The sequence below is a fragment of the Prinia subflava genome, chromosome Z (assembly GCF_021018805.1).
Source record: "Prinia subflava isolate CZ2003 ecotype Zambia chromosome Z, Cam_Psub_1.2, whole genome shotgun sequence".
NCBI classification, from domain to species: Eukaryota; Metazoa; Chordata; class Aves; order Passeriformes; family Cisticolidae; genus Prinia; species Prinia subflava.
In genome coordinates, this window is record NC_086283.1 from 58,621,023 (window position 1) to 58,636,526 (window position 15,504).

Here is a 15,504-nt window from a genome sequence, read left to right on the forward strand (position 1 = left end):
TGTCACTCCAGAAGGACTTATTTCAACTTCCAACACCCTGGCCAACAGGGTGTCAGGTCATATTCCTGACTTCGTCAGGGTTTTCTAGGACTTTTGTTTGTTTGCTTGCTTGTTTTTCTTTTTGTATTACTGCATTTGCATTTTTAATCTTCCTAGTAAAGAACTGTTACTCCTATTCCCATATTTTTGCCTGAAAGCTCCTAATTGCAAAATTGTAATAATTTGGAGGGAGGGGGTTTTACATTCTCCATTCCAAGGGAAACTCCAGTTTTCCCTGACAGATACCTGTCTTTCCAAACCAAGACAGTAAGTTCTGTGATTATAAAGAGAAATACAGTCCAAAAACACTTTTAGTGTCAATATCTACAAGAGATTTGCCTTCAATTTGAGATGTCTAAGCCATTCTTGGGACAGTTATCCCACAAAATTGTATCAGTACCTCATCCAAAAGTAATAGCTACTCACCATTAAACATTTCTCTTTGTCCTAGGTTGCTCCTTCCTGGTGTAAACTCTTGCAGGTATATATCACAGAAGCAGGAAACTTGTTCTCCTGTGAGACAGGGTCATGAAGATCAACCAGAAAAAAATTGATTTACAGTAAAGTGCCTTGTCTTGCCAAGTGCCTTGCCAAGGTGCCTGTTTTTCACAGAGTCACATTATCTAACTGAATGTTAAATTATGAAAGGTAGTTCCTAGGTGTGGGTACAGCTTTTTAAAAGTCTAGGCCACTAGCAAACTGGTTTAATCAAACAGTTTTAGGCATCCTGTTTGCCCTTCATATATATACACATTTGAATCCTTTTCAGTCCTGGAAGTCTCTGCCTAAAGTTGAGTAGCTCACATGCTTCTGTGGAGCTTCAGTGGTAATTAGGTGGTGATGTTAGTAGTTCCTGCTTTAAGAAAGGCTGTGAGATTCACCTACATGATGCAGACCCAGATATTTCATGGGATGGTTTGTGTGTTGCTTAGCACAGAAGGTCTCATGCAGAATCCCTGTAGCTCTTTGAACCGAGTCACAATGGAAAGTCCGATCAAGTCCCATCTAAAGCTGCTCATGACATGGTTTCCCCTGGTGCCTGCAGGTGCAGCCTATTCTTGCCATACTCAAGTCCAGCCATCTGATGCAGCTTATCATACGATAACTTTTTCATAATGCACTATAACTATATCTTCAGAGTGGGGTGGCTGTTTGTGGCTGTGGCTGTCACAGTATGAATATGCTAGTCTCCCAAACGGATATGATCAGAAGGTGAACATATGAATTCCTGAGGTCTTGATGGCAGTAAATTATTATTTTCAAGCCTTTTTTACTCCCTGTGTTTCTCTCCTGAGTCCTAGATCAACAGCATACTTCACCTCAAAAGCTGCAGCAGCATCTGGAAACATCTGCACTCCAGTACATCTGCTATTGTCACACATCTGACAAACTTTAGTATATCATCAGGATGTACTCCTATTTTTCCTGCATAAGAAACTTGATCATAATTTTATAAATCTTGTGCTAAACTTTCCTAACTATATGTACAATTCCACATGGATGAATTACCAGGTGACCACACTTATGGGGTAAAATGCTTTCCAACAGCACACTGGACATGTCTATCTACTTCCAAGATAAATCATAAATCTCTTTTTACATCATTGTGAAAAATGCTATAGAGAAGCCTAGAAGAGAATTGGAAAGCTTAGTAGGGAAAGTCCAAGGACACTCAGGATAGGTTTAAAAGGAGATTGTTAAAGGCCTCAGGAATCCCCACATCTTGCTGAAGATTACAGCATGGGCTACATGTGTCTTCCCATGGAAGGAAATATTTGCACTTCAGCACAAAAGACAACAGGTGATATGGATCAGGATCAGACAGGATGACATTGGTTTTCTTGGCCACCTGCACACAGTCCTGGCTCATGTTCAGCCAGATGTCAACCAGCACCTCCAGATCCTTTTCCATCAGGCAGTTTTCCAGCCACTCTTCCTCAAGCCTGTGGCACTGCATGGAGTTGTTGTAACCCAAGGGCAGGACCCAGCACTTGGCCTGGTTGGACCTCATACAGTTGGCCTCACCTATCAATCCAGCCAGTCCAGATCCTTTCTGCAGAGCCTTCCTGGCCTGCAGCAGATCAACACTTTTGTCCAGTTTGGTGTCATCTGCAAGCTGACTGAAGGGGCACTTTTTCACTTGTCCAAATCATCAATAAACATGTTAAACAGGAGTGGCCCCAGTACTGAGCCCTGGGGAAAAGTGCTTGCAACCAGCTGCCAGCTGGATGTAACTCCATTTGCCATCACTCTCTTGGTCCGGCTCTTCAGCCAGGTATTTACCCAGCCAAGAGTGCACCGGTCCAAGCCATGAACAACCAGTTTCTCCAGGAGAATGCTGCGGGAGACAGTGTCAAAGGCTTTGCCAAAGTTCACAGAGGCAGCATCCACACCTTTCTCTCACCCACTAAGTGGATCATCCTGTTATAGAAGGAGATCAGATTGGTCAAGCAGGACCTGCCTTTCCCAAACCTTTGCTGGCTGGGCTTGATCCCCTGGTTGTCCTGTATGTGTTGCACTCAGCATGATCTGCTCCGTGTCCTTCCCTGGCACCACTGTCAGACTGACAGGCCTGTGGTTCCCTGGATTGTCTTTCCAGCCTTTCTTGTGGATGGGTGTCACATTGACTAACTTACAGTCACCTGCGACCTCCCTGTTTAATCAGGCCTGCTGATAAATGATTGAAAATGACTCAGTGACTCCACCAGCTGCCTCAGCACCCTTGGATGGGTCCCATCTGGTCCTATGGACTTGTGTTTGCCTAAGAGGTAAATCAGCACATGCTGGATACTTTAAAAGAAATTATTTTTATCCCTTCTTCTAAATGTTCCTTTCTCCTGTAGCCTGCTCCTCTTTATAGACTTTACTTTGGTTTACTACCTCTGCTTTTGATTTTGTATAGGTTGTGTGGAAGTGTATCTGAAACTGAATTGCTGGAATTTAAGTACTGATGTTTGTGGTTTGTACACATGTAGTCAATCAAAAGACTGACCAGTGCTCTCCTCAGTGTTCAGTCTGGCATACTAGAGCCAAATTAAAACTGATGGTTATGAAGAAGTCAAGAAGACAACTTCCTCCTCAGTTTTAATGCAATAACTATAGATGACAATCCCAAGGACAACACATCGCCTTGCACAACGCAGTAGGCTGCTGATAACTTTCCTCTTACTGGAGAAAGCTCCATGCTCTGAGAATAAAATATCCAAGATGCAGAACTCCCGGGAACTGAGCGAGGGTTTCTGTTTTGCTTCTCCCTGCTGCCCCCTGCCCTCAGTATAAATTTCATTGTTTAAAAATAAGTATATTGCTAAAGCTTTTGTGTTTAAAACACAGATTGTTGAAGGGATTTAAGCTGTATTTATGTAAGTAATTAGGGGCAAAAGAGCCTTATTTTTTGAGTCACTAAATCCCTCACTATTTCCACTTTTCTACCTAATGCTCATCTTCAAAGCATTAAGAGGTTTTCTGGTGAGGAAGGCTTTCTAACCAGAAGTTTCTAATTGCTAGCTAACAGTTACATGCTCTGGCAAGAGCATTAATCTTTCACTTACCAGTGGGAATATCTCTAAGACCAGAGATACTCAGACAGCTGGTATTTGCTTTTTCCTCTTTTACAAATGATTGCTGAATCAGTTTGTCTCATACAGTTGAGTGGCTTTGGCTAGAGAATGAACTTGATTTATTTGACTTTAAGACGAGAGAGAAAATGAAGGATTTTTTTTCCATGGGAAATGGAGGACCTTGAAAGCCAAGTAACAGTGACAATTGAAGAACTCAAGTGGGTTGGAAGGACTGAGGGTATAGTTAAATATCTATCACTTGGGTTTAAAACTCGCTGAGTTTTATAGTATCCTTAAATAAAAACAAAATTATGCAGATCAGTTTAGGAATAAAGCTGTTCAGCTAGGGGCTGAGAGAATGCTTTATCAACTCTTTAGCAAGGACAACAGGGAGAAAGATATCAACTAGTCAAACCCCAAATATTAAAGGTTATTGAAAGAAACAAGAATTTCCTACTATTTTGCAGGAGGTTGCATGATAGTTATGGAGTTAAACTTATGCTTATGCTCAGGTACCTCTATAACTAAATGCTGAACCATATTTTAGAATGTCTGAATTTGGGGAGCAGTGAACCTCCAAATAGTCTCTTGCCAAGTTTGCTGGTTGATTTGCCTGTCACCTATGCATCTGTGTCCATAGCGGATGGTAGCTCATAGTTCCTCCTGTAAAGGACCTCTTGGTCTTTATGTTTAGATCAGAGGAATAGATCACATCTCTGAAGCCAGAATGTAACTGTGGTGAAATTGACATTCAAAAGACTGTTTTCCAGTGGTTCCTGGGCAAGAGCAAAGTTATCATTCAGTTCTTAGGACAACCAGGCAGGACCTACAATATAAGAATGGCAGTGCTTGGTCTGGGGATAACTAAGCCGCACTGCTGCTCTACCTTATCCTCCTTTGTGCTGGGAGACTGTCCTAAGTGATGTCCAAAGTACTCTTCCAACCTCATGCATTCTGTGTGTGTGTTGTGATAATGCCCAGATCTTACAGACTGACCCATTAGAATATGGTGCTTAAAAATTTTGTGCCTGGTACATCTGTATGTAAGAAACTAGCTGGTCAGTGCTTGAGCTCTTTGATTTTAGGCTGCAAGATGTTTAAGCCCAGCTCTGAGATCTTCGATTTCTCCATGATTCTCAGAGACCAAAGTGAAGCCGTAGTTTTCTAAATTATTGTTCTTACTGTTTTCAAAGACAGGTGAAATATTTACTATTCTCCAATAGTGGGGGACTTGCCTGGTCACCATGATCTTGAAAAGGTAATAGTTGGTAATAGTAGCCTTGAAAAGGCATCAACAGACCCTCTCAGCACTTGCTGATGCAAACAGTGTCATTCACAGACCTACAGAATTGATGTAGCTCTTTTGCTCTGAGAAACTACTCAAAATATTAATTCTCAGTGTTTCTGTTTCTAAACACTTTATATCGTAAGTCTTAAATTAGAGTAATTTTGTCCTTTATTTTCCTAGTTTGTGCTTTATTCATTTTATTTGATGCTTTTCTGCTTTGTTCATGAAAATGTGTTGCCTTGTTGACTTTCTAGTAATTTGTTTATACCGTTACTATTAACATGCTCACGCTGACCAGTTCCTTTTCACTGTTAGAAGACCTAAAGAAGATAAAAATCTTCTTCTACCTGAGATGTTTTTTTCTGTCAAGAGGTTCTCAGATTCTGCTCCATTAATTGTTTTAGCAAGGAAATACACGTTGCTGGAAGTTAGAGATTGAGTTACCCATGTTCACGTCATGCTCTTATTTGGGTGAAAGCTGTGAAGACTAATGCATGTAAAACTAACTTGAAGACCCCTTTAAATGCAGTTTCTAGTTCTCCTCAAGTCACTCTCTGAAATTCTGTAGTTTAGTCATGGCTCACTGACTGCAATACAAACAAAAATTTTCACTTCTCTTCTAATATTGAGTGCTATAGTTCAGAAAAGGTACTCTAGTTGTGATATTGGATACTGTGGTCACTGGCAAAGCTTGTATTTCAGAAACGTCACTTACGGCTAACACACACTTTAATGGTATTACAAAGAACTGATGTTAGGTGATGAGGGTGAGAGGGGAGCAACCCCCTGCCTGCACTCTGAGGGTCACAAATCTTGTCATAGTGGGTATATTACAGTAGATTCTTTTAGTAGGCATGGCCTTTTCACCCTGCTTAAGGTGCCATCTTCTAAAAAAGTTCTATACTAACAGAAAGTCAACACCTATACACCATAATCTTAATGGTTTTCCCAATTTTCAGTGTTTGGTCTGGAAACACTAGGAAAAAATAAGCCAAACAAACAAGAAAAGCAGGCATACAGTTTATAATTTCATGCACATTCTTACAGTTTGTTACTTTTGCTTGTGGCTACTTGAACCCCAGTTCCATGGGTCCGATAGGAAGCCCCATTACTTTCTACAACACACAACAAAGGCCCGTACAAGGTAATTTGTGGTTAAACTGGAAACAGAATTTATATTTCAGATAGACAAGATGCACTAATGTAACTACATAACCTTTGAACTGAAACAAAGCAAATCTAAAATGCTGACATATTTTCCATTAACTCAGGCTTAGCATCTGGAAAACATAGCTCCCAGAGCCAAGCACAGCCCCTGCCTTGGCATACAATAAAAGCTCAGTAGTTTGTAGAACATGGAGGGCTTGTGCCATATCAGATAGCCCATTTCCAATGGCATTTTTAGACAAGGTCGAAGCTATTTAGACATGGCTTGTTCTTTGTCGGAAAGGAGGAATAAGGGAAATAGGCAGGTATTTTAAAGGATTGCATTCATAATATATGCATATTTGGGAAGGTAACTTGGTTTGCTGTCTTTAGTCTTTGGACAGGTGAATTTTTAAGTACTTGTCTTTGCAAGTTAAACGTTTAGCTGTTTGGTGCAAATCTGAACTTGGCATGGGCTTCTCAAGCTTTATGCATGCTCTTTGACCTATGACTTCACACCTTCAGGAAGACAGGATCTTTGTCATTTCATCAGTTGGGAGTCTTTTGAGCCACCCACAGTTTGAGACCAGTGTATCACCTGGTCTTGTGACCAGCTCTCATATTCAAGTTTCTCCTTCCACCCAGCTCGTGTTCAAGTTTCCACTCTCAGCAGTTGAAAAAACACCTGTGCACTTTAGAGGAAAACCTTTTAGAGAGAAGAGGCGGCTTGGAGCAATGCATAGGCACATCCTGCCTGAAAGCCAACCACCTCTGCTGATCTCACCTTCCCGCTCACAAGCTGCATGGATTTTTCGAGGCTGGGCACCCAGCCTCTATTCCCACCTCTACTCTGTGCTGGTGTGGCCTCACCTTGAGTGCTATGTACCGTTCTAGGCACCTCAGCATAAGAAAGGCATTAAGCCACTGATGTCCAAAGGAGGGCAATGAAGACAGTGAAGAGCTTTGAGGGGAAGCCATTCAAGCAGTGGCTGAGGTCAGCTGGTCTGTTCAGCCTGGAGACTGAGAGGGGATTGGAGTTTTCAACATCCTCACCAGTGCAGACGGACTGGCAGGCACTGATCTCCTCTGTGGTGACCAGTGACAAAGACCCGAGGGAATGGCCCGAGGTTGTGTCGAAGGAGCTTTAGGTTAGGTGTTAGAAAAGGATCTTCACCCAGCGGGTCTCTGAGCACTGCAACAGGCCCCCAGGGAAATGGTCACAGCACCAAGGCTGATACAGCTCAAGAAGCGTTTGGACAATGCTCTCAGGCACATGGCGTGATTCTTAGGGGTGTCCTGTGCAAGGATAAGAGTCGGACTCGATGATCCTGATAGTTCTCTTCCAACTGAGCGTACTCTGCGGCTCTGTGACCGGGACGTGGCTCGGGCGCAGGCCTGTCGGGGGCTCCGGGCCCCCTTTCGCCGGCCCCGCTGCCGGGGGAGGGAAGGAGGGGGCGGCCGGCGCCGTGCCCGGGTGAGCGCCCCGCGCGCATGCGCCGCGAGCGCGGCGCCCCCGCTCGGCTCCGCTCGGGCCGCACTCGGCTATTTCCGCCTCTTTGTTTTAAACTCCGGGCCGAGCCCTTTAAATCCCCCTTTTTTTCTTTTTAAAATTTTCTTGGGAAGGGGAAGAGGGCCCGGTGTTTCCTTCTGCCTCGTATTTCCGACTCCTCTGCCCTCTGCCCTGCGGTGGCGCCCGAAGAAGGACGGGCCGGGGAGCGGAGAGTCGGCGGCGGCGGGGGGAGCCCCCGCTGTAGCCCCGAGCGGCGGCCGCGTCCCCCCCCGTCAGGTCAGTGCGGGGCCGGGGGGGGGCGCGGGGGTCCCGGCCTGGCTCCGCCGAGAGGCTGGAGGGCAGCCGAGGGGCTCGGGGGCGGGGCGGGCCCGGCGCCCCCCCGCGCGTCTGCGGGGTATTTGCGGTGTCGGCTGCGGGTGGGAGGAGGGGGTGCGGGGCGTGCGGGCTGAGGGTGTTCTCCGCCCCGACGGCGTGGGGGCTGCGGAGGAGCGGGCCGGGACTGGGGGGGCAGCGCTGGAACTTTCGGGGCGGGCGTGGGGTGGTCACAGGCGGGGTCGGGGATCCTCTCCCGAAACTGCCGGGGAGTCTCCGTGGGCCGGGGGAGCGTCCGTCCCCGTCCTGCTGCGTGTGCCCAGCGTGGGGGAAGGTGGCTCTCGGCTGCTGGGGGAAAGCAAAGCCCCACCGCCCCCGCCTCCCCTTTTCCTACCCTGGGGAGGAGTTGCCGGTTGTGTGGAGGGCCTGGGCAGGGGACAGAACCCCACGGCTTGGGGAGGAAGGGTCTCTTTGAGTGGAGGGGTGAAGATGGCGTTTCCAGTAAGGTGGAGATAGAGGGGACACGTCCCTTCGGTGTGCGACTTCAGCCTTGCAGGTATGTGGCTCCAGTGCTGAGTAACTGGGATATGAAGTCGTCAGAAATAGGAAATTAATTGATACTCATAGGCAGAGTATAGGAGCTTGAATTGTTTTACAGTCTAAGGATAAATACACATATATATGTGTGCACACACATGTATATAAATGTGTATCTATTTGGTATTAAGAAATTTGGAAAGTTTTCTAAACCCCTGAGTTACAAGTAGTAACTTGTGGTGTCACGTTTGGCCTTTTAAGGTGGTCACTTTTAGCCTGAAAGTGATGGGTGTTGCTTCAGTGTCCTGTGTGGAAAGTTTTGCATGTCCCAAAGTTAATAAGGTTCAAAGGAGGTTTGATTATTGTGGGTTATGAAGTGCCTAGATGTTTTTTTACTACTTCACATATTTGCATTTTCTCTCTCTTTCTTTTTTTTTTTTTTTTGGGTTACAAAACTGTTTGTGCAGGCTTTCTGTCACATCAGTTTAGTCTCTTCCTGCTTTCTGTATGAAATGCACGCCTCTGAGAAACCACTTCAAGAAATTCTGGTTTATTACCCCTACATCCTTTGCAATGTTCTGAAAATATTTTCTTTGATATTTTTCCAAATAATGTTGTGTATTTTCTTCCACAGTTTCACAGAAGAATTAAGTTTGTGGATAAAAAGTCTTAAATTAAAAAGGAAAAAAAAAAAGTTGAGATCAATCTTTATTTTTAAGGGGCATCCTCTATATGTGTCCTCCATTCTAGATTGACTTTGTTTATACAGAATTAACAATTAAGCATATGCTATATATAATAGTCATTTTAGTACTAGATAATGTGCTGTTTAAAAATTATTATTAGTTGTTTTGGGGTAGGATACTCGTGAAGTTTTGTGTTCATTCTTTTAATGGCAAATCAGTTTAGAATCTCAACTGCGATACTCATCGTGTATCTCATTAAGGTGCTCTGAAATCCATAAAATTCTTTGGTAACAAGGGGAATAGCAATAGAAACTTTGTACCCTTTCATTGGCTTTACTTTTTCTTTTGAAGCTATACTTGTAGACAGTTCATAATGTGTTTAAAGAAATACAGAAGCTGTGCAGAATCCAAGATACTTGGTGAAAACACGTAGGACGCATTAGAAAACGGTCAGGCAACTTTCTAGAGATGTACAGTGCACAGGGACACAAAGCTTGGAAATAAAACATTTCATAAACCACTTTTGAAGGAAAACCTATTGGATTTCTTCTGATCTGGCTGATCTAGTGACTTTGATCTTGTTACTCTGCTGTTACCATAGAAAATCAAGACTGAACATTGTTGTAAATGTTGTAATAAAGTCGACTTGGAGTTTGTAATTATCCTAGCCTAATATTAATGCCAAGAACGGTAGAAATTAATTACTATGATACGAAAGATTTCTGCTACTAAGAGACTGTGAAGTACAGCATTTAGTTGATGCAGTTGTCCTGCTCTTACATCTCCTGTCTACTTACGTGATTTAGAGGAGGTAATTTCTGAAGTTCTGTATTTGAGATACAGGTAAGTTTTCTTGTCAAGAACCATTCTGCACTTACTTTAATAGCTGTAATTTCTTTTTCCCCATATGGCCGTTTAATCTAGGTAGTGTGGCCTTCTTAGCTTTTGTCATGTAATGAACTTCCAGGACTGAAATAATTTTGGATTAAATTCCTGAACACCTTGGGCAACACTGAGAAGAAGTTGAAGCATTTCCATTGAAACTCTTAAGTGGGGCTGCTAAGCTCTGAGCTACAAAGTGGATGTGGACATGATGTTTTGAAAAGCCTGCATGTTGAGAGTGTTTCACTTTACAACTACTGTCTTAAATTATGGTACCAGTTTACAAGAAAGTGTGAGGTCATCTTGTATTTTATAAAAGAAGTATTTTCTCTGCTTCTTTCTTTGGAAATATTGTTGTTTATTACATGTGTAGTAACTCAGTAGTTACTAAGTGGAAGCTTGTTTTGACAGTAGTGTTTGGAGATGCAGTTGATTTAAGGCTGTCAACATTCCTGAGAGCTGATTAATCTAAACTCTGGTCTCTTTTTGTCAGTGCTGCTGAAGATGTTTAATGATGTTTGAAACTTCTCTGATTTGCTAGGTTAAGTTTGCTGTCATGTTTAAAGGAAATGTGGAGGAAAACCTTCTCAGAGCAGTTTGACTACCGTAGGTTAGAAGCCAGGCAGAAGGTGCCCATGTCTTTAGCTTACACAAGACTTACTTGGAAGCTCTGTCTTGAAGTAGTTTTGTATTTCTTACACCTTCCTTTTTAAAATACAAGCTTGCTGTGTTAGACTCCAAGTTTAGCTAGTATGTGAAAGTCTTATATGCAGTACAAGAGAAAAAAGAAGCTGGTTATTCTGTGATAAAAGCAATCTTACCTATTGTGATATGTAACACAGTTTAATTGCTAACTGAAGAAAAACCATAAATAGTGGTTTGCTCTATAATTGCTCTGAAGAGCCTATAGAAAATTTACTGCTTTTATCGAAATTCATAGAATCGTAGGATGTTTGGGTTGGAAGGAGCCTTAAACAACATTTTGTTCCAACTTTCGTGCTGTGGACAGGGACACTTCCCAGTAGACCTAGTTGCTCAGGGCAACATCCAAATTGGCCTTGAACGTCTCTAGGGATGGAACATCCTCAGCTTTTCTGGGCAACCTGTTTCAGTGCCTCACCACCCTTACAGCAAAGAATTTCCTTGTAATATCTAATCTAAACCTCCTGTCTTTCATTTTGAAGCCTTTTCCCTGTCAGTACATGCTCCTGTAAAAAATCCCTCTCTTTTCTTGTAGGCTCCCTTCAGATACTGGAAGGCTGCTATTAGGTCATCTTAAAGCTTTCTCTTTTCCCAGGCGGAACAATCCCAGTTTGCCCAGCCCTCCTTTGTAGGAGCTGCTCCATCCCTCTGATGATCCTGATGGCCTCCTCTAGACTCACTCTAACAGGTCCATCTCTGTCCTGCGCTGGGACCCCAGAGCTGGATGCAGGGTTAGGGTTAGACCCCTCATGTGGGGTCTCACCAGAGCAGAGCAGAGGGGCAGAATCTCCTCCCTTGCCCTGTTGGCCACCACCAGCACCTCCAAGTCCTTCTCCCCAGGGTGACTCGCCATCTATTCATCCGCCAGCCTGATTGGCTTGCCAAGGCTTCCAGGCTTGATCTGGGTGCAGCTCTGAGCTCTTCCTCGGGCATCCCTGAGCTTGGAAATCCCCCTGTACAGCTTGATCTAGTGCTCCCCTCCACTCTTACCTGAGTGGCTGCTGGTGATGGTTGCCTCATTGTCTGGCTGAAAATCAGCTTGTCTCAAGTTAATTTTATTGAGTAAGTGCATCTATACATAAATAACAGAATATGAAATTGAAATACTCAGTGTGGTGGGAACTAATTGGACTGAAAATCTTACAAGCTACTGAAAGTTTGATTGAAGTTTGTGGAGACCTGAAGTCTTGCAATCATACCGGAGAGCCAGCATTGTAGGAACAAATAAACCAGCAGTGAGTTCTTCAATGACACTATTTTCTTTCCTCCTTCTGCCTTTTCTTTTTTGTCTTTAATCAGAAACAGTTCTTTAGACTAGGAACTTCAAACTATATGTAGGAACTTAAGGGTCTCTTTATTCCTTTGACAAACACAACACATAGTTTTCAGAAGTAGGGGGTGGTACAGATCATTAAAAGTAGGGGGAATGACGAACTCTGGTGAGCTCAAGTTACTTGTTCTTTGTGCCAGAAAATGACTGTTCTCACAGTTATGACTGCCTCTTTCAAATCACAATTATAAGTTGATGGAGCCAGTGGGGGAAATTGTTGAGGGGGTGGGGGTGAGAACTGGAGTAAATCAAGGTATGTGTGGTAGCATTATGATAGTGCAGGGATTCTAAGGAAGAAATATGCAAGAATGATAATCTGTCCTTTTTGTAGTTTTGTTGCCACTAGAAGAACTTACTTAAACTAGCTCTGACACTGTTTTTCATCACTGCAAAGTGGCATGGAGACGACTTACTCTCCCTGCAAACGCTTATTTTGGATGATCTTTAGAGATAACTGTTTTGTATTCTGAATTTTTAACTGACAGAAGCTTAGAACTTTGTCTACATTAAAAAGTCTGTGTTCTAGCAGCAGTAAGGATCCTTCTTGTTTGATACTGACACTGTCCTTATTGATGGAAACTGTTGCTTTATGAATAGCATAAATTTGTTTTGATTTAAAACAGAAAGCATTCTGTGTATGTTTGGTGTCAGCGAGAAAATGCAGTGCAGTACCTGTGTAATGAAGAGAGGAAAAGTTAATTTTTTAGGTTGACAGAATGAGTTTGATGTTATTTGCTAACTTGCAAATGGCTGTTTTGTCAAGGTTTTCACTTAAGGACTTTTTTTCTCCAGACAGCATACAATACCTTCTCTAGTTGATTATTACCCAGTAACATCACAAGTATTATATATAATGCAAATTTTGTGTGAATTATGATGATGTTATGCTAGTACAGGTCATCTTTGTTGTTCTTTTACAATATGCATGCAAACAATATGGTTTTTGTAATCACAAATGTCGTTTTTTCATGCAAATGTGTCAGTGCAGTGTTGGATGAGTTTTCAAGTAATATTGTTGTGCTCTACACCTTTTTCTAGTTTATCACCTGAAAGAACAAGCTGAAAGATACAGTACAGCTGGCTAAATTATAAATTCTTTATTTATGAATAATTGTATGTGACACTTATTGTTGTATTTGAACTATTGAATATACAGACTGGCATAAGAAAAGCCATGGGTCAGTTGATGACTTAGTTAAAGTCATTGGAAAATTTATTGTAACTGACTAGACAAAACGTTTTTATGATAAAAAATTGTTTGTTGTACTAAGCAGTTTCAATCATAGAACAGATTTGATGAACAGGAGTTTTTGGGATTTTTGTTTTCAACATAGTGCCGTGTTTTGTTCCTTCAGAGTGACTTTTCCCGAAATTCACTCGAAAATGGAGACATTTAGAAGCTTAAGCTCTGCCTTGGCACTATCATCAAAATGGTCTGGGATCTGAACTCCTGCATTTCAGATGATTGTATTTCATACTTCTTTTATGATAGTAATTGGGTTTTCTTTCACTTACCTTTTTTTTCCCCTAATTTATAAACTATGTTCTAGACACAAGGACTCAGACACTGATTTCAGGATTCAAAATAGGAAGAGGTAAGGGGATTTTTTATGTGCTGTGTAGGTACATAATCGTGCACACTGTTGAAAGTATCTATGCCTCATGTCCTACATCCAAGTATTTACATTTGAGAGAATAACTTCTATTAAATCGGTATCTGTTAAGGATACTTCTAATAGTATTTCAGTACTTTTGAATGTGCTAACACACTGTATTCAAACCTTAACCTTAACCCTTGTTTTCTTAATGCTTGAAATGTTTTTCTTTCTATCTTTGAGTTATTCCTTTCCTCTGAGGTCTGGACCCCACACCAATGTTTGCCTGATTGCTTATGTCTGTACTTAGGAAATGCTCCCAGCTGCAGTGCTATAGCAAGTGATTAATCTTTCTTGCTTTAGCATTGTACTAGTTGGTTGTTTACGGTCCCTTTTTTAAGCTTTACTGAGACATTTTTATGGAAAAGCAAGCATAGCTTGTTAAATGCTCACTTTAGATTTCTTATCTGCCTGTGCAAGTTGTTCTTGCCATGTGCAAAAGAATACGCTTGTGGAAAAGTTCCTTGGTATGGAAAGTGTAGTAAAAAATTACATTCTTAAGTGAAATCCATGGTCTTAGAGATAAACATTACTTTTTAAGTAACATTTGCATGGATTTATTTAATTTATTGAATGAAATAAGTAATGAAACTATCTTTTCCTGTAGCAATGCTTAAAGTTCATGCCTTTTTTCATCGGGTTGCCATAAGATGAAGATTACTTCACAGATATTTAGTTTGAATATTGGTAAAATAAAGTTCTCTGATTTATGCTTCTACTGTTCTCAGACAATTTGCAGATGCCTAAATGCACACAGGCCTTTTCTGTGATTGAAGTAATATTGTAATACCATATTTTACCAAAAATTTCTATGTAACTATTATTGAGTAAGCAGAGTTTAATTGAAATGCTTTTTAATAACATATATAATTGTTAATAGTAGTATTAGACATGGTAGCACCAGAGTAAGTAATTTATTTGCATACTAAGCTATCAATATTGTGTTTCTAGTCTTGTACTTCTCTTTCTTGATTGACTAGAATGAGGTAGAAATCCCTTCCAAGATCAGGTTATTCCACAACAATTTCAGAAGACTTGTGCTTACATTAATAAAATACTTCATTTGTCATTCTTTGACCATTGGTCACAGGAAAAGTAGCCTAGACTTGTATAGGTTTGTATCCCGTGTATTGTAAATGGCACCACACCAGGTAAAAAGGACTCTGGCTGGAGCAGTTTTCTTCACTTCACCTTATTACTTGTGAGATTCTTTCAAGTTTTGGTAAAAGTTACCCGAAGCAGTCCGCACACTGATCTATGGGGTATTAAGTGAATCTTGGCACTTAAAGGTTTAATTTTACTGTCTTGGAAATACATAGGTGTAAAGAGTACTGTATTAGTTGCAGTCATTTTTAGTGTAACATTTTAGGGATAAACTTAGATACTGCCACTGGAAATTGTTTATCTAAATTTGTTTGCTCTAATCTCTAGTAGTTATTCAAAATATATAAGGTTATTTTGTCCAGACAATAATAGCTCTTGGGTTGTGTGATTATGATTTTATGACTAAAACTGGCTTGAATTTGGACAAAATTTTGATGATACAGGGAGGATAATATTTTGTTTTGTTTCCTATAGGTTTTGGTAGGTGGTTTTTTTTTGTTTGTTTTTTTTTGTTTTTGTTGTTGTTGTTGTTGTTGTTGTTGTTGGTTTGGTTTGGTTTGGGTTTTTTTGGTTGTTTTTTGTTTTTGTTTTTTTGACAAAGATGTATTTCACCCTGGCCTTTTTTCTAATTTATTGAATTTATCAATGCTATGAGTTGAAATTAATTGTAGGACTAATTCTTTATATAAGCTATTCTGTGATCAAATATGTAAATTGATTATGGTCTTCAAATGAAATATTTTTGCTGCTTCC

The 15,504-nt window shown here is 41.4% G+C and overlaps 1 protein-coding gene across 11 annotated transcripts in view; it reads left to right on the forward strand.

The window, feature by feature from the left end:
- Nucleotides 1-7,519: 7,519 nt before the first annotated feature.
- The window catches only part of PCGF3 (polycomb group ring finger 3), a 55,359-nt gene continuing 47,374 nt past the window's right edge, over nucleotides 7,520-15,504 (forward strand). For 7 of the 11 annotated variants that reach the window (XM_063422378.1, XM_063422377.1, XM_063422376.1 and 4 more), the window contains exon 1: nucleotides 7,681-7,819. The gene's annotated coding sequence lies outside the window, so the exon portion shown is untranslated. Of the gene's footprint in view, nucleotides 7,820-8,123; nucleotides 8,412-15,504 lie in introns of those variants that run through there. The other 4 variants (XM_063422380.1, XM_063422379.1, XM_063422385.1 and 1 more) reach the window with 2 other exon arrangements.